Below are 19,505 nucleotides of genomic sequence, written 5' to 3'. Positions count from 1 at the left end.
GCAGACAGTACCTAAAATAATCCAAAGTGCACACAGTCCCACTTGATATAGGCAAATAAGGGTGCCCACTACGTTTGCAGAAAGCCTGTCACACAAGGGAACGGCCATGTCAAACCAGGACCATCTCTCCATCTCTGTGTGGAGTGCTGGCTCACTTCCAGTTCAGACGGAGTAGCTGAAAGTCATTTCTCTCTGATGTTGTTTAAAAGCCTAAATGCAATGAAATACTAGTCTAAGTCCATTTCCCAGTGAGCAGAAGTGTCAAAAAGCCACCATCAGAGCTGGATGTAATTGGCAGCCCCAGCAGGGAAGCGAGGAAATAGAGAGGCGGGGAGACGCAGTACCCTGCCTCCTGTGGTACTTGTTACTAAACTTTTTGCAGCAGCGTCTCCAACTTTTGGGGCACTGAAACTCATTTGCTTCTCACACACATCGAAATCCCCACACCTCAGTATGGCAAACCAGACTCTCCACTGAAATACATTCTCTCTTTTTTCTCCCCCAGTTTTACAGCCAGCGAAGCACTGATGTTGGATGAAAGTCACTCTACAGAAATATATTCTGGGCTGATTATCTGCAACTTTAGATGCTTGAACTCATGCTGAACTCATGACCATTCTGGCCTAAAGTCTGCCATGGCAGTATTTTAATATATTTATTGTTTTCACTATGTACCAAAGCATACGGTTCAATAGAGCACAGACTTATAGGGTCAAACTTCATCTATTTTGCAGCCAAAACCTCACCTCCACAACTTTCACTTACTGCCACCTCAAAACCAACAGAAAAGGAAACCCAAAGCCCTAGAAGGCTGGCTGCGTAACATGTCCATAAAATCAAATTATTTGGCCTGGCTAGGTTTGTTCAGAATCTTTGTGTGAATTTGTGGCACAGCCAACACTGAAGAGTTATGTCAAGCTAGCCCAAAAGGCATAAGTATTGCTGTAGCTAGTCCTGTAGTCAAGTTGCCAGCCTAGGAAATCCAGTTTTGGATAAGTGCTACACTACAGACTTCCTCTGGAAAGATGGACAATTCCCACTTATTGCAAGGAAATAAGCATCTCACTTTTGTCCCTTTCTTTCCAGGCTCCATTTGCAGAATACACCAAATCCAAGCACTTCAGAGGGCAAACCTTTCTAAAAGATATTGTGTTGAGACACAACAGCAATGAGGGTGGATGATTAGGTACCACCAGCAGCTAGATAAAACAGTACTTTATTTTCTGTGGTTATCTACAACTCTCTGTGAATGTATACTGCCCTGTAAAATGTATATCTGTGCTAAAACAAGTAGAACATGTTTCCCTCCAAGAGCTTACATGAAGGAATAGCTCGTGTTACAGAATCCATCGTTATAAAGTTTCTGGAGCCTTCCCAGAAGTAGTAACAAAACAAAAAAAAAAATCACAACAGGCTCATTTTCCTCACCAATTTTCCCCCAAAGATGTTCAGAAGTATACTTCTGCTGGGCTGGTAGTTGAGGCTTTTCCCTCATCCCCCTTTACTCTTCACTCTTTTCCCTCACCTTTTATATTTTTGTCCTCGCTTTTGCCCCCTGCTCTGTGCTCGACTGTGGTCAGTGCGGTAACTAGGTCAAAGCAACAAATTTTGTGTTTCAGCCTGAGTGCAACAAGACTGGTCACTCATCTCTGAAAATGAGTCAGAAAGCTTTGGTCGGGCTGCCAAAACCATGCTGTATATGGAAAAAATGACACCACAGACCAGTAACAACAATTCACAGAGTGCAAATTACAGAGGCTCACTGACAGCAATTGCACCCTGGGCTGTGACAGGCTCTCCCTCCACCCAGAGCTAGGAGAGGACAAGACTTTCAGAATAAACAAAGCTACAGCCCTGCAGTTTTGTATTTGGACAACTACAAAGCCAATCTTTCTGCATTAACATAACCCTTTATGCATCTTTTCCAGGCAAAAAGAATTACCCTGTACTCACAAGGCAGTCCCTGACAAGAAGAAGGGAGTCAACTTGGTCCATGAACATGCTTTAAGGGGTTACCCAGGAAGGGTCTGAGTTGCCATTTTAAACACCCTTTTTGTTAAAGGAAACACTGAACACTTCATCAGAGAGAGGAAACAGCAGCAGGTTGCTTCATCGATGAACACTAGGCCAAAAGCAGGAATGTACATGGACAGCAACAAGTCTGCACAAACAGTTGCTGGGTAGCCCATCTACAGAACTGCATCCTCATAACCTGCTCAGTAAACATGTATGTAATAAGGAGCATTTGTATAGATAATTAAAAATACACACACAAATCAAACACATGCTTTCTGTAAATTCAGTTCTGTTCCTAACCTATAAGACAATATCAACACCAAGCACCATACATTAAGTTCTGCACAGAAAAGGAGGAAATAATACAGACTACCGTCAGATTCTTCTCTGATCCCCCCTTACTATTTGTGTTATGCTATTAGGAAATGTCCCTTTTTTGCCATCTAACAGACTTCTCATTTTGCATTTCTAGTTTCTGGGGACAGGATGGTTATGCATGACAGCAGTGGCTGGTGATGTGCAGTGGAGTGGTTGGTTCCAAAAATATGATTTCTTTGTTTACAACCCTGGCTTTAAAGTCCTATAGAAACTGGAAAGAAAAAAAAAAAAATGATAATAATAAATAAATATATATATATTAAAAAGACCAATGAAATCACCATGCTGAAAACTTCCATGTAATCCTATTTATGCAGAAAGGCTTTTTTCTTTTTTTAGACAACATTTTGCAAAATTCCTTCCCAGTTACTAACACTTTGATAACACACCTTTATTATCATGGAGTGCACTGGGAACCAGACACAGAACTTCTCTAACTGTAGGTTAGCACAGCACGATAAGCACACTGGCAGGAATCTTTGTAGCTCTGCGTATTTTTTATTTATTTATTTTTACTGTTCCTTTCTGTCTCAGATTTTTTGGTTAACTTCAAGTTATGCACTTCCTTTGATTACCTTCCCCCACACACACCCTATCTTACTGATGATATTTTTTTCCAGCCAAGCTAGAGCCAGGGCCTGCTTTCTTTTGCACCTCTTAGTGACAGCACTTCCATCAAGAATACTTTCAGAGACAAGCACTTCCCTTGGCAGCAACCAAACAAAGCACAATGCCTTTCAGGCAGAGCCCTGCCTCAGAAATAAATAAATAAAGGAGCTTGCCTCATATTTTATCCAGCATCTTCTGAGGCTCATCAGAGGAAATTAAAAAAGAAATTGGCTTCTCGAGAGGATAGATCAGACACCTTAAGGAACAGCTGCAATTTGTGTTTCTGAGAAATGAAAATTGAAAAGCAGGCTAAAGTGGATATTGGGTGATTTATAAACCGCCTTTCTCCATTCTTTCTGAGTGTCAGTACATTTTGTAGATCATCAATAGCACCATCTTTAACATATAATTTTCCAAAAAGAAAAAAAAAATAAGCAGGCAACTCCACGTCCTGTTCCCTCCTGACCTCGCACAAGGGTGTTTAAAGGACCTCTCAGTCTCTGTCTGCATTGCAAGAGGCATGGCTCCTGCAAGCCTGTAGCTCTGCTAGTGCATCTGGCACCAGCTACAGTAGCTGTTAGCACTGATCGTGCCAAACTCTGGCAAGCGAGCTTGCACAAATGCACCAGGCTTGTTCTTGAGCAAAAGTATTGAATGTTACTACTTGACATTTTGTTGTTTTAGTCATCTAAGCTCTTGGAAACCACATCAAAATCTATAAAGCCATTCAGCTCTTAATCGTAGCAGATATGAATCACTGTGTCAGTTAACACAAGGTGCATAAATCTCTGGCAACGTGGATTTATGACACCAGGACGTAACTCACCAGTATCAGCTCTTTGATTTGATTAGAAACATGGGATTTGAGGGAACGGACTTACATAGCTGGCTGCAACCGGAGTTGTGACCTTAACAAAAAAGTCAGGGACTGAGGCTGCCAAGCTGTCAGCATGCTTAAGTAACAGTTTCACGTTCACCCTGCTCGGATTAATTGCTGCTTTAATCTGCGGCAGCCGACACACATGCGCAGCCGCGCACGCTAATGGGGAGGATGGCAGCCGAGGCTCTATCAAGCCTCATTATATCCCGCACGCTTAATTGTCTTCGTCACTGGAAACCATCATTTTATTTAACGCTTTAAATAAGGCAGAAATGCCATAATCACATTTAAATATTAAAGACGTTTATAAGCAAACAGGAAGGGTTTTAAGAACACACAGAGTGCTGCTGCCTGGGTTGGGCTGACTGTTGCAGGTGGGTGATTTTTCTCCTCATCTCCTGCATCTGTAACCAAAGCAGCAGCAGACTCCGTGATAAAAAGTTTTTTGATTCATTCTGCTTAGCCTGCTGACACTCACATGCTGGGTCAAGTGCACTGTAGCTGACTGTAATTGCAGATATTAATGAAGCTTTCAAAGGGATTCAGAAATGCCTCCGAATGTCCACACTGGCTAGAAACTCATTTTGTTCTCGCATAAACATGCCAGACCATCCAAAAAATAATTCAACTTCTTGGTTCAAAAACACACGGATAATGCTTGATTTGTTTTATGGCTTATATCCCTGCCAGGCACCTCTCCTTGGCTTGTGCTCTCATTCTCCCACCCTCATTTGGCAGGGGAGCATCAGAGAGCTACACCTACATGCTGGTGCTGCTGCTCTTCCTATGACAAAACTCTGTCTGACACAGAAGCAGGTTACATCTCGCAATGGTGGGGGGAGAATGACTAGTCTCCACTTAAGCCTTGAAAGTGGGACTGTAGGTCCCAACCTTGGAGACAATGTCTCATCTATATTTATTTATTTGTTTTTCTCCAATGTGATAATCTTCTTGAGTGGGTAGGATTTGCCCAAGAGAGACCTGCAGTGTGTTAAAGCATGGGTGCCCTTACCTTCCCATTCTGCTCCTACCTGTGTCTTTGCTGACTCTTCTGTTTTTGTCCCCTTTCCAGAAGCTCCCAGAGGGAGAAAATAGGCATAACCAACACAAACACATAACAAAGGCCCTTGCCTTGAAGGGCATCTGTGGATGTGCAACATTTGGGACATTGAGTTGGATCCTTCCATCATCAGCCTACAGCCAGTGGGGACATCCCTACTTATCCCTTCACAATCGTGTACCAGAAGACAAGCTTTTCCCTACCTTCTCATGCCTCCAGATACTTCATAAATGGAAAGGCATTAGCAGAGAAGGCCACCAGAGTCCCTGGGAGCTGGGGCAAAAACCAGGCTGGGCTCAGGCCAACCAGGGCTGCCAGCCCTCCAGTGATACCCCTGTCTGAGACACCAGGAATGCAGCCCCTCTCCTCCCTCCTGCTGCTGGGCACACTTTGAGGCTTCCAGCCTTTACCAGTCCGTCAGCCCAGCAAATATTTAAAGAGCCTATCAATTTCTTATGAATAACAGCAATTACATTATAGTGGTTAAAAGACAAGTGAGATTGGGAAAGAATTGCAGCCATGGCTGGAGAGCAGCTTAGGACCACTCTGTGCTAGGAAAGCATGATTATATGGGCAAACCCTTATGCCCAGGACCTGAAGTACATCTCCCAGTGGTAGGTGGCACAGACAGCAGCTCAGCCAGCCAGCCACCTGTCTATAAGCCAAATGGCCACAGAGCCAAACTTTAGCTGGTGCACCCTTTCTCTTGGCAATACCCATTGCCTCAGGCTTCCTGAGGTGCTCATATATATATATATATATATATATATATATATATATATACACACACACATGTATAATATAATACCTGCTTCAATTTGGGCCATTTCAGAACTTAAGGCAGAGCAAGTTGACGTTTGGTCTCAAGCAAGCACATCATGCAGGCAATACCTCTCCCTCATTGCCACAGAAAAATGCTGCTTTCCAAAAAAAAGAGTTCAGATAACCAGCAGAAAACTGCACTTTTCTGCCTATATAGGTGCATCTAAAGTAGGGCTATATGTCAGCACGAAAGCTTTATTAAAATAGCTCATCTAAACAACATTATTTTACTGTCAGCAACTCCAAATGTAGGTCTGAGCCACTGGGAGAGAAACAATCTTAAATACACTCTGAAGAGGTGCTGCTTTAAAAACATTCTTGGAGAAGGGAAACTGAGGCATAGAGCAACTGAAAGACTTTCCCAAGGTTAGTCAACACATTTATGCAAAACTTGACCCCACCTGCATTTTAGTCCATGGCACAGATGCCACTGTAGCAATTTAATAAGCTACGAGCCCCATCTGCTCATTATTGTCTCAACTGGAGACTGCTGTCCCCAAAGCTGAGCCACATTAATTGATTATATGAATGCTCCTGGTTTGCCCCAATACAAAGGCAGTCAATTTAATTTAAATCCTTGTTGGAGGAGATTTCAATTTGCTGGCTGACTTTACGCTGAGGCAGACAAGGAGCACTCGCATAGGTTTCATAACCCACTCCTGCTACGTCTGACAGAGCGCATCTGTCCACCTCCTACCTCTCTGGCAATTTTTAAATCAAAGAAGATAAAATGGGAAAGGAGCAAAAAAAGGAGAGTTTTCTTCTAGTGCTACACAGAGCTCTGAACTTAACAGAATTTAGGCTAGCAGAATTTCCCAAATTTAATAGCATACCTTATTTTTCCTATTTTTCCTTTCCTGTTTTGAGATTTCTCTAATTTGCTTTCCAGCATAGTGTATTTTAACGTCCTTTCCATATTTTAATCTGGTTAAAGCAAACAGAACACACTTGGAATTTTTATTATAACCACCAACACTAGACAGCAGCGTCAGGATCACAGAAACTACAGCGAAAAAAAAGCTTTTAAAAAATGTCCTTTAAAAAGCTCCCTAAATGCTCCACCAATATTTCTGACATTTTAAGTCATCAAAACTTTTCTAGTGATAACGACAAGCTGCTAAATTTTATTCTCTTCCCTATTTCTTTCATTTTCATTAGTGGCTGGATTTTGATTTCATTATGCCTGACGAAGACCAGCTGCCGCCATAAATAAAGTAAGTGCCTCATCATCAGAGCAGCCACAGGTAAAAGCACTATGTATGTAAAACAACTACAACATCTACTGCTTTTCTGTAAACTTCATGGCAAAGCCATTCACCTACACGCTTCTGGTGTAAAAAAAAAAAAAAAAAAAAATGCCCTGCCTGTGAGCTTTGCTCCCAGTAGAAAAACTGCACCCATTGAACCATCCACATACACTCAAAAAACTGTTCCCCCCTTCTGTCCATAAAAACAAGTAAAAACAAGATCCCTTTTTTGCACATTGGCCATCCCTGCTCAATAAAGCAAGAGTATTTCTGCAGTTAAAAAAAAACAAAAAACTGCATTGTTAGCTCTTTACCTTAGCAGTTATGGTCCTGCTACCCTAGCAGTCCTGCTTTGTTTACAGTGGGGTTGTTTTTCTCTTCTCCTTGGGAAAATCAGAAAAAAAAAAATAGAAATTCAATCTCTCAAACAAACAACAAAAAAAAGCATGAGTACGTATATGGAAGATGTTTTGTTCAACTATGGTGACATTACCAAGTGCAACAGTAAATAAAGTAAGCGATGTTCACAGGCAGCTGAACAAGGCAGTGTGAAGGTACCCAAATTACTGAAAACAGCCCATTTCTCTTTCCCTTCCACCTTCTACCCCATCACTTGACCGTAATGGCACTTTCGCTGTTCATCACTCTCTTTCCCCATCAATTTTCATTGCCCTCCACAGCTTCTTTATCACTTTTGTTGTCAAGCCTACAACTACCTTTAGATCAGATGTTTGCCATAAATCTCAGCAATAGATATCTAACCCACAAAGAATATAAATAAATAGTCTGGTTTTAAGAGGCACTAGGCAATAATGTCTTTCATATCCACAAATATAGCTAATATCTTCACATCTCTATTGGAAACCTGACATTGCAAGAATGCCCTTACTCTGGCTTTTGTCTGTCCCCTCTGTTTGTCCATCCCCTCTGCGCTATTATCCAGGAGCAGGCAGGATGTGACACAGTGGATAAGCAGAATGCAAGATGTGATGCAGCAAGCACCAGCAAAAGAAACTTTTTCAGTTGTTCCCTCTTCACAAACACTAAAGGCTATTTTACTATGAACTGCCACTTAAAACAAAAAGGTTGATTTTGACTCTAAGCTTTGCTAAAGGCATCAAATGCTCCTGGGGTTAGTGCTCGTAATCAGAACTATTATCAAATATAATAAACGCTGCCCCAGGCCCAGCACAGCCTCTGGGCCTCAAGGATATGGACACAGGGCTCCAGGCAGGCATTCAGACTAGATTTTTTAGTAGGAAATAGGGGTGGCAAGCCCCTGTCTGCCAGAGGGAGGGCACAAGTCTCTACTTTCTGCTCCTGAATCAGGCAGCCACTACCTCCTGCTTTAATATTGGCAACACCATCACTGGTGGTGAATGGTGAGGTCACTGGATTGCAGCATCGCTGAAGGAACTGGGATGATAAAAAGGGAAGAATGTCTGCATTTACACGAGTCTTCGTAATCAGCAGGGCCAACAGAGGTGATGCAGGGAAATAGAAGTAGGCTGTTTGGACACTAACTAGAAGAAAAGCAATGCTTTTAAACACTAAGCAAGCATGGCTTTTCTTGGAAAAGGATATGAGGAACAGACTGGGGCAGGACTAGAAAAGGGAGAGCTTAAAACAGGCTCAAGCCTCAGAGAGGCAAGGAGAGCACTGCTGTCAGTGCAAAGGCTTAACAGCGGAGCAAGGAAAATGGAGAACATCTCATTAGACCAAGGTGACTGAACACGGTTTGTTTATTCCAGAAAAGGGCCAAAACTTGAGGCTTGACAGACCAGGTCTGCAACAATGCCCTTTGTCCCCACACACCCTCCCCTGTGGCCTTATGGAAAGGACACCACCTGGGAAGCTGTGCCTAAGCTTCAGTTTTGCCCACTCACCCTTTCCCCTTCCACCACTTGCCTTCACTCATTAGAGCAGGATATCCATGAGACAGAGGAGATGACTTCACACTGTCAGGCATGTGCATGATTTCTCCTCTTTCTGTCATACAGGCACCACTAAGAGGAATTTCCAGTCGTTTCTTAAATCTACGTCCAACTGGTACCCATCGCTCACAGCTCTGAGTCTGCAGAAGAAAGGCAACAGTGCTGTTCTGTCTGCGTGATTTGGTTAAAACAAAATAATAAATACGGTATCTGATGGAGGAAAATGTTCCATGATCCCTATCTGTGGGTGTATCAGAGCACTGGCTAGAGGCAATAACTTTCTGAAGACCACCTCGCATTAAACACCAGACTGAAGACCTTGACATGGATGTGGTAACAATTAAGTTTATGTTTGCTCCACGGAGACAGTGGCATGCAGGATTTGGGGGTTCTGCCCTCTTTCCTGTTCTGCTTTCACTTCCTGGTGTTTCTTGAGAAGAACAGTTTATTCATCAGTAGCTCATTTACTTTTATTTTGGACTTGAAGACTACTTTTCTGCCTCAGACAGATGCAGTGGCTGTGAAGTTTCTGGGTGAAAAGTGCTGCAGAAGTAATAAATTGCCCTTACTAGATTCACAGTCTCTCTAGGAACACTTATCTGCAGTCTCCCAGCCTAATTTTGTCTTTTGATATATACAATTGATTTTGAACTGTCCAACCTGAAACAATCTAAAGGGAGCTGGTTCTCAGGAAGGCGTTTCCTCACCCTTCCTCTGCTGAAACCAAAGGTGTTGGACTAAATCAGCCACAAGCACTTAGCACTGCCAAAGAGTAACAGCGCAGTCCCACAGCCACAGTTGCCTGGAAAGCTTAAATCCCTTCCTCCTCACCAAATTCATGCCTTTCAGGCATGTCCCCAGCCTCCACTGCCTCCAGCTGCGGGAGCTTTGCAGCAGGAAGCGAGGAGCCCCCATGCAGGACAGCTAAAATTCCCTCAGCACTGGCTGCTTTTTGCTAGGGCGTTAGTAATGCACCCTGGCTTGGAGAAGAGCAGCTGCTTCACTGAGACCCACAGGGGCACAGTTTTCCCTTCCGGGTGCCAGTCCTACTTTCCCTTTCCCCTCTTTCCAGGTCAAAGCCAAAGCAAAGAGCCAGATTTGGAGACTGCCAAGGCATCCATCCGCGAAAGCGGATACACAGGCTTAGTATCTTTCCTACTTGCTCTGCCTCATCCTTGCTTTAACCTGAACACACAGGTGAAAGCCTGCAGCCCCTGCCACAGAGGCTGGACAGGGAGCCGTAGGGCTTGCCCAGAAGTTGCTGGCATTTAAATGGGGCAGGGGAGGGGAAGAAAAAATAAAAAAATAAAAAAAAATTTAAAAAAAAGAGGAAAAAAAAAGAAAAGAGGAAAGGAGAAGAGTGGGAAAAGAAAAGCAGCAGGAGAAGGGGGAAAAGCAACTGGGGATAAGCTGCAGAGAGCGAGGGAGAGGAGCAGCTGCTCGTGTACGCCGGGACTGCACTGTCACCCAGCGGCGCGCCGCCGAACGCCAGCCCCGGCGCGCACAGGTTGTGCTGCCACCGCGCCCACGGTCACTGTCAGCTGGAGAGGATCGTGTATATGCAGGTACACATACACGTCTGTACACACACTCAGCCTTATTCCATATAGCCCTCAGGCACGCTCGTGCAAGCCCCGAGGTGGGAAGTTTCACGGGGGAAGGACGCACGTGTTCACTTCTCGCTGTTGCACCCGACTCCGTAGCACAATGTTTTCACCAGAGCTGAATGAATCCTCGCTGGTGCAAAATGCAACACCTGTAGGTGTATCTGCTAAATTAATTTTTTCCAGGCTCATGTACCCGTTTTTCAAGAGGCTGGGAATAAATCTGTCTTTTTGCAAGATAAGAAACATTTCACTTTTCATTTGAAACAGACAAAGTTAAATAGTTGTTCACAACAAGGGCGATGTTTCAGTCAGAGCCCCAGTAATAGACGTTCCATGCTGAATAATCTTATGTAGCAATGACAATATAATCAATTGATGGATGAGTTAAAATCTTTCAGGACTCACTCAAAACACACTCTGTGTACTAGTATGTGTCCATTTACCAGAGAGGCTGCAGCCATCAGTAACAGGAGGAAGAGGGATAGATTTAGGCTTCTGAAACCATGAAAGATACTCTGAATACTTTGAATGTATCAAGCTTTTCGTTGCTCTCCTACTGTGCTTAATCTTTCACATCCAATCCTGTACGGCCATTTGCTTTACAGAAATGTTTTGTGACATTGAGAAATTAGGAGGAAACAGCAATATGGGAATTAGATTATGCCCTTAGCCATATCTGGAACTGGCTATTTTATGAAACCAGAACAGATGATGCAATTTCCTCCTCTTCCTGCTATCATTTTTCCAGCTGATCTTAAGATACTCTTTTACCTCACCTGAAACCTACCCAGGAGTGGAAGTGAAAGGGCTACACTAACACAGAGACCATCTATTCTGGCTAGAAACAGAACTCATTCATTCTAGCAGTACTCTGATACATTTGGCATGCTTGTAAATTTGGGAATTAGACAATACAAGTTGTGAACCTCATTTTTCCCACACCAAATTAAACATCTGAGTTTTACCCAACAGTGCCCACAACAGTGCTGCAGTTGGCTAGATAACCGCCTCTTCTTAATGAGCTGCAGCTCTGCATGTCTTGTTATTTGTATGGGTTTGTGCTGTAGATACAAGGATTATCAAGGATTTAGGATTTAAATCTCATGTGAGAGATGAATAACATACCACTTTATGTTTTCCACCAGTGGGAACGTTAACCCAAGTACCATACATTGTGCTGCCCTGTGAACTCTCATCGTCAGAGAGGGCTGGAGAACAAGTGGGTTTTACCGATTGATGCCAAAATCACTGCATCTAGACCTGGTGAAGAAAGGACTGAGATGAATTCCAGGGATTATGAGGCTACAATGAACAGCTTCTGTCACTGCATGCTGAGGGAGGAGTACAAATGCTCCCAGAGGCAGTAGGAAACCTTGCGTGTCCTGTGCAAGCAACACCTCCCACGTTCCCTCCCCTCAGACATTGGGGCAGCAGCAAGCAAAACTCTTTCTTCTGCTTCTGTTGACTTCATCCAGCTTGAAAGTTAGCTGCAGCACCCCCACAAAGCTACGGCTAAGATGGCAATACAAGAAGAGAGGCGATTTCTCAAGCTGGTTGAAATTTCAGCCACCGTCATTCTCCCACACACTTGAACTCTCTTCTCCACCTCTTTTTTTTTTTTTTTTTCTCGTTCCTCTCTCAAGCACCGTGACAAGCAAGCTCTTTGTTTTTAGGACTTCAATTACTCCCTCACAGCACTTGAACTGCTAAGCCCTCCCACAAAATCAGGATAATGAATAATGTTCATCGTCTGCTTCGGTGTATGTTTCCCCCCCCTCAGGCTTGCAACACGACTGGAGAGGCACAAGCACTGACAGCTGAACAAATCCCACACTGCCTCAGAGGACAAGCACAGCAGCGTACCCTGGCAGCCTTCTCAAATGCTGCAGCCTGCTTTTCCATGCCCGGGGGTCTTTCTCTTTCTGGAGGACCCACCCCCACTTCAGAAGCAAGGCAGCAAAGGAGCCCTGAGGTGCAGGGATGCCCAACATAGCAAAAGGAGATGCTGCCCTCTTTGGTCCTCCCCAGAAGTCTCAATTCCCATGTCATCCTCATTGACAGCCATTTCCAGATTTGGTAACTACAGCATGGAAAGGGGAAAGTCATACGTATCCAATATAGGCTGCCTTTAGCAACGTAAGCAAAATCAACAGCCAGATAGCTCTAAGTTAGCTCTGCCGCTTCTGCTTGCCTAGGTCTGAACTGGCCTGTTTCCTATTAAAATTGAGAAGCACACCAAGCTATAGGTAATATTACATATACCTATATATCACTGTTACTTCCATTAAAAAAAAAAAAAAAAAAACTCTTTTTCTAGCAGAAGCCCCTGCAATCACTGACTCTTTCGGCCAGCCTGACCCTAGCTCCAGGAACCACATTTACCTGCAGCCCGGGAGGCATCACTCACTCAGCCATCAATACACCCACAGGCCAGTCTCATAATGGTTGACATAGCTGCTCAATTAATCGCCGTCTAGTTCCTGCCAAATTGCCTGCAACCATTCTTCCTTCAGCTTGGAAGGAGAAATAGAGCCCTCAACGTGCTCTGAGGCCACATTAGGCCTGCACAGATTCCATTACCTGTGGCCCTGTCTGCCCAACAGATGAGGGCACATAGCGGCTGTTTGCCTCTGTCAGCTGTCCTCCTCCACCTAGGCCTAGAGGCACCAGACGTGGGATAAACTGGGGCCCTGCTGGGAGATGCGGGGCAGTCAGAGGGGGGGCAGGATGATCAGAGACAATAGAGACCCTGAGCTCACTGGGGCAGATGGGAATCCCTGCGGGACACAAAGGTGGGGTTGCCTTGAGGGACCACCAGGCGGGGAAGGGCAGTTGGGGCTAGAAGCAGCACCCTCTCCTTGTGACCAGAACAGAGGGGAAACAAGCCCATGTATGCCAGAAACCCAAAAGTGTCTCCTTAACCAGCCATGAAACTGTGATCTGGCATTACTGTGTAGTAAGAAATCCTTTTGCCAAAGCAAAACCTCACAAGGTAAAGAAGAAACTCCAAAGTGCATAAAATGTGAGGGGCATTGGTTGAAAAGTGTCAAAACAACAATGACCATCATCATGGGTTACTGAAGATTTTAGGTAGGAAGCTGTTCTATTATACATTTCATTTTCTCTATTAACTTGCCTTGCACTGAAGGACTGAGCACAATAAAACATTCTATGAAGTCACGAGCTTTACAAAATTTTTGTTTAGAGCACATTTAGAAACATTTAGAGCAATGACATTTTTCATAGAACATTTCAGTTTTATGTTTGGAATGGCTTTCAACTTTGAAGTGATACTTCCCTTTTAAAATGAAAAAGTTCAACACTGAAAAGAAATCTTTTGATATTTTTACAATAAAATGTTACAAATGAGACATTTTTTCACATTACCAATTTGCTGAAAAAAATATTTTTAACAGGTCATTCCATTTTTTTTTTTCAAAATATTGACACTTTAAACAGGTTTCATAGTTATTTCTTTTTAATTTATATGAGAACTACATATTTTGTGACTTTTTTTGTTGGATGCACAACTTGCTGCAGATTCCAGTCATTCAATTACTCATCGTTTTTAATTAATTGCTTTACCACTCCTGGCTGTAAAAGAAATAATTTACAAATAAAAATGAAATGTCATCTGATATGCTGCATCCTAATTGTATGCCAGGAAAAAAAAAAAAGAGCTTTGAGTTGAGAGCCCCACCTACTTCTATGTGACTTCTTGGTAGGTTTGAGAAACTACGAAGAGATGATCAATTCTCTTCTAAAATTTATTCCATTCTTCTACATCTAGCAAAAATAACAGAACACTGTATTGTCACACCATTCCAAAATGCTCTTTTTACTCCTTTTCAGATACAAAATTATCTCCATTGTTTCAATTTCAGATACACCGACTGCCATGTTGCTGTACCGCCTACAGCAATTTCCACAGGTGAGCTCCATAGAGGGGAAAAAAAAAAAAAAAGAATTCAAAATGGGATGCGGGTGGTATAGAATACATTAAATTCAGTATAAAAACATAAAATGCAAAACAGTTCTAATTTCAGTAATTATTGTAAGTAACGGAATAAAGTTCTCTATTTTTGTTAATCTAAATGCTACTTTAGTGTATTATTTTTAGAGCTATTTCTAGTGCAACCCACCAACACGAACACGAGGATCACCAGGTTGATCCATCTATATACAGCACCTTCTAGCTGACAGTGACAGGCACTAGGTGCCTGCTATTAATCTTCAAGAAGATGGCAAATGAAGAAAGAAAGAATCATTCAACAAACACGAGGTTCCTGCTGCAGTGGGGCTTGAATGGAGCCAGATGGCTTTGGGGTGTCAAGTGTTGCCCTCTGCACCCCCCAGGATCCTAACCTTTCAAGTAGAAAGAAGGAGCAAGGGCAGCAAGGCATAGGGCCCACGATGCTGTCTGCTTGAGCATCCTAAGAGTCTGTGTCAATAGATCAGAGTGGCAAGAAATCAACTTTACTACTCCAAAAGACTGGGTCTCATGGCTATTTACAGTAACTTAGAAAGTCAGCGCAGCATTCAATTATTTCCCTGCTTCTTCAGAAAGTTAAAGAGGTAAGACAGAAGGTGAGAAACACATAAAGATAACACATAAAAGAGATCTGCACAATCTGCTGGGAGCAAAGCATCACTATATGGCCCCATTCACAGCAGCATTATCCGTCTTTCCCTCCCAGCTCACCCACTGACTTGAAGTAATTTCAGTTTTAATGAATGCTTAAATTCAAATATCATCACAGAACTACCCAAGACTCTGCATACAAATATTTGGTTTATGTCTTCTGTGCAAGGTGGCATCCTTTGCAGCCTTACTGGAAAGCAGCCCAGCCAGAACCTCAGTGGTTATCAGCAGAGCCTGCATTGCCCTGTTTCAGACACGTGCACAATGCATGGCAGCATCACATACAGCTTGGTGCCTCAGGTAAGCTGAGCCCTGCTGGAGATGCAGCTTCAGAGACAACTGCTCCTTTTCTTGCCTGGGGTGGGTGAGGTGTCCAGCGAGCACCACATACCAACTGGCAACCAGGAAATATTTTCATTTTCAGTGTCCCCATTTGCTTTTCTCTTACCAGAGCAAAAATAGCCTCCAGTCCTTCTTTTTTTTTTCCCTTGCATTTGTTATTTTACCCCTCTCTCCCAGCCAACCTTAATAATCTCCACTAAAAAATTACACAGCCTGAAGCCCAGAGTTTTTCTGTGCCTTTGAATGTTTCCCCACCCTGCAGAAACCTGGGGCACACGCTGCTGAAAACCAGCCCAGCTCAGCACAGAGCAAAGGCATAACTCACGCTGCTCAAAGACGAGGAGAAAGAGCGCAGGAATTACATTGATGGATTCACTCTCTAATTGTTCATTAAGATAATGAGAACAAGCGATCAGAATAATTTCTGAAAGAAACATATTTGAAGGAAGGGCCCCAGAGAGGAGGCAAGAAAGCAAGAAATGGGGGGGATTAGGGAGAGAGGCAGTGCAGGAGACAGGGAAGAGATGAGCCACCTCCTGCTGAGCGTATATGGGACAGCAGCCTCCAAGGGAGCTGTTTCTCACCATTTTTTGTGTGAGGTCCATCCCCTGGTGTCAGGCATGGTTGAACGCACATGAGACCTCAGCCATGCATGGGCACGGGGAGAAAGGAGCAAGAGGGAAGGGGACATGGGCATCCTCTGAGTGGGGACAGCTGTGGCAGGGCAGCCGGGGAAGGGGAGGCACAGGGGGGATGCCAATAACATGTCTGTCCTCCTCACCACAGCTTTCTTGCTCAACATAAGTCACACTGCTCGGTAGAGCTCTGCTCTTGCAAAGTCTGTTTGCCAGTGTGCCAGTGTCATGACTCTCCAGGCCAAGACCCCGGGTGAAAGTGCAGGTTATGGGCTGTTCACACATGCAAGAAGAGAAGAGGCAGCTGCCTCATCCTCCTCGGTACCACTGTTACCTGCAGAGCACAAGCAAGCTCGCACCTCCTCCCCAGGGCAGGCCTCATCTATCCCAAGAGCAAAACACGCTGAAGGGGTTGATGTTTTGGCTACCGCACATCAATGTGGCTCTTTGAAACTATTCTGACCTGAAGTCAATCTTAAGACTTTATAGCACACTTGAATTCTCCTGGAAATTAGCTCCTGAAGAAAGCTCTGGGATGTTCATGTAAAGTTGCCAGTAAAGGTAACTGGTAGAAAGAGAGCTGGGGGTGGAAAGACAGAAGGGCCTGGGGTGACTAAATGGAGGGGGAAAAAAAACTTTAAAAGCACATCAAGAGGATAGTGTGCAAGTTGCTGAGAACAGAAGGAAGAAGTGAAAGGAGAGGTGAGAGAAGCAGAAGAAAGCTAAGTCAAGGAAAGCCTCAGAGCAAGTCAGAAGTAACATACACCAAGCAACAAATACATATTGTAACTAATAGTAAAAAAAACAGGGACAAGAAAATAAACAAAAGGCACAATTTAAAGGTGAGGGAAGGAAAAATATCAGAGAGGCAAGTGAGGCAAATGTAAGCCAAAATGCATAAAATGAGAGACAGGGGAAATGGTAGCATAACAGATGATTGGAATGGCAAGACCTTAAATGAAATGGGATGAGCCCATTTCACCATTAAGTCACATATAAATGGTGCAGAGCTCCCCCTTGGAAGCTGCTGTTTCACCTGAAAGCACTGGTGAGCTGGGTGAACCTGGGAGGGAGATGCTTTCACCCTGGGCACAGCCCGACGGTGTGCAGGCACAACACAGGTACCACTGCAGTGCCACACTTGAGCTGTCTTTTTGCCTCAGCCACACAAACCTGCTGCTGTTTCTGAATGAGCTGCTACAGGAGCTAGTAAAGCAAAGGGCAAAACTGTTTTGTCTCTTGCCCAAAATGCTTTTCTTTTTCTTTTTTTTTTTAATGCTGAAGCTACAAGCTCTGTTCTTACTGATGACCTACATTTCCCCAGTAAAGCTGGATTATTATCAGTGCCTATGTGACAGCCATTTTGGAGGTAATCTCACCACATGTTGAGGGTCATTATGTTTGCATTATGGCAGGTCTGAAACATTTCCCTGGCTCTTTATCCACCTTTCTGAGGGAAAAGAGCAGAAAACACTTGTAGAATTTTCTAACAAAACCACTTGCTGTCAACAGTCTTATAGTTTTTCAAGGATCTTCACAGAGAAATTCACCTACAGTATATTTCAACATTTATCTGCTAGTCCTCAGCTCTCCTCTTTCACCAGCTGGAAAAAAAACATCCAAGACTGGCAGGAGAAGTTTACTAAAACCCACCAGCAGAGGAGGAGATATCTTCCTTTTTCCTTCTGATCATTTGGTAGTTTTAATGTCCAAATGGAGACATGACACTATCCCATCCCTGACATTCTGGATACACCAAGGAGAAGCCACCTCTGCTTCCCCTTTGGTCAGCAAGGGGCACATTTGCATAGCCCCTCACGTGAAGGCCAATTGGAAGTTGCATCTGTGAGGGAAGAGAATCATTGTTTTCATGTCCTGATCAAAAAAAAAAAAAAAAAAAAAAAAAAAGAAGAAGAAAAAAAAAGATTTCTCGGTGCCCAACCAAGAAATCCTTTCAGAAATAAGTATGTTTCACACCACAAAAGAAAGGACTGAGAGGAGGGAATGGTCACCCATGAAAGAGATGCACTGGCAAGCTGGAGATGCCAGAAGGTAGAGGGGTGGTTTGAAAGACCTGAAGAAATGATTAAAAGGGAAGAGAGGCACACACACCTGGTGGAGGAAGTTACAGAGCAAAGTCTGTCAGATGCCAAGAACATCCACATCTAAAGCTATGATTAATTGCAAGAGTAATGGATTATTTGCCCATCCAGAATGCCTGATACTGCAGAAGAAGTGAAGTGTTGTGTAGAAATGCCATTAATCTCCCTTGATGGGTACATTATTTCCACTGAATTTTACCTGACATTTCAAGTTGCTTTCAATATATTTTATTGTGTATTTTTTCACACTTCCAGTGCTCTATTGCCAAAGATTCTGAATCATCGGAATTAATCAGCAGCCTGGAATGGAGCCAGATACAACAAATAAGGAACCAGGTGCTTTTGATATTCTCCCAATTCTAGATGGATGTATAACTCACATTTATTGGTATCAGAAGATCTGGGGCTGCGCAGAGAAGTAAAAAAGAAAAAAAGAAAAAAAAAAGAAATGAAAAAAACTTGTGCATTGTTTCAAGAAACTGATAGGCACTGTCAATGAGCAACTGGCTACTATTTCTGCTCTGAAATGCTTAACTCATTTGGAGAGTAGCAGAGAGCTACTAGAGAGCCCAGGATGGACTTCTCTCTTTCTGGGTAAATCACCAGGAACTTCATCAAATGCAATGGCATTACACCAGTGTAACTGAGGAAGATCTCTGAAATATTTGGGCTCTATAAGAAAACCCACCCTGAAGGCCTGACTGCAAATTCAAAGCTTATTCCTTTAAATTAGGGAGAAAAAGAAATACACTTGCTTAATTACCCCAAAGGACAGCCTGAACTGATGAAGAAAACCTTCCACGTAACGCAAAATAAATGAGAATCCTTAACCCTGTTGCCTATCACAGGGCATTGTTACTTGGTGCAGCAGACACCAGCTGCTTAGAGGTCTCCCTGTGAGGTGATGCTCGTCCCTCACCAGTGCAGATAAACACAACAAGGGGAAACTAACGCTGGTGGGAAAGACAGAAACCCCAAAGCAAAGGCACAGCAATTCCCACCAACCACGTAGCAGCCACAGAAGTCTCAGTTGAACAAGAAGCAACTTTTTGTAGAGCCAGTTATAATTTCCTCCTCCCCTTTATCCCAGCAAGTGAACATTTCTTGCTAAGTCTGTGGTGGCAGCAGCTGAGCTGGCCTGGAGTTTGAGCTGTGCCTCCCCCCCACGCAGGCACCAGGGGGGCTCCTTGTCTGCATACCTCCGCATCAAACCAAAATTAAAAATTCTGTT

This window comes from Anas platyrhynchos, chromosome 1 (genome assembly GCF_047663525.1).
Source record: "Anas platyrhynchos isolate ZD024472 breed Pekin duck chromosome 1, IASCAAS_PekinDuck_T2T, whole genome shotgun sequence".
Lineage (NCBI taxonomy): Eukaryota > Metazoa > Chordata > Aves > Anseriformes > Anatidae > Anas > Anas platyrhynchos.
The sequence above is the reverse complement of the archived record's forward strand: the minus strand, read 5'-3'. Positions refer to the sequence as shown.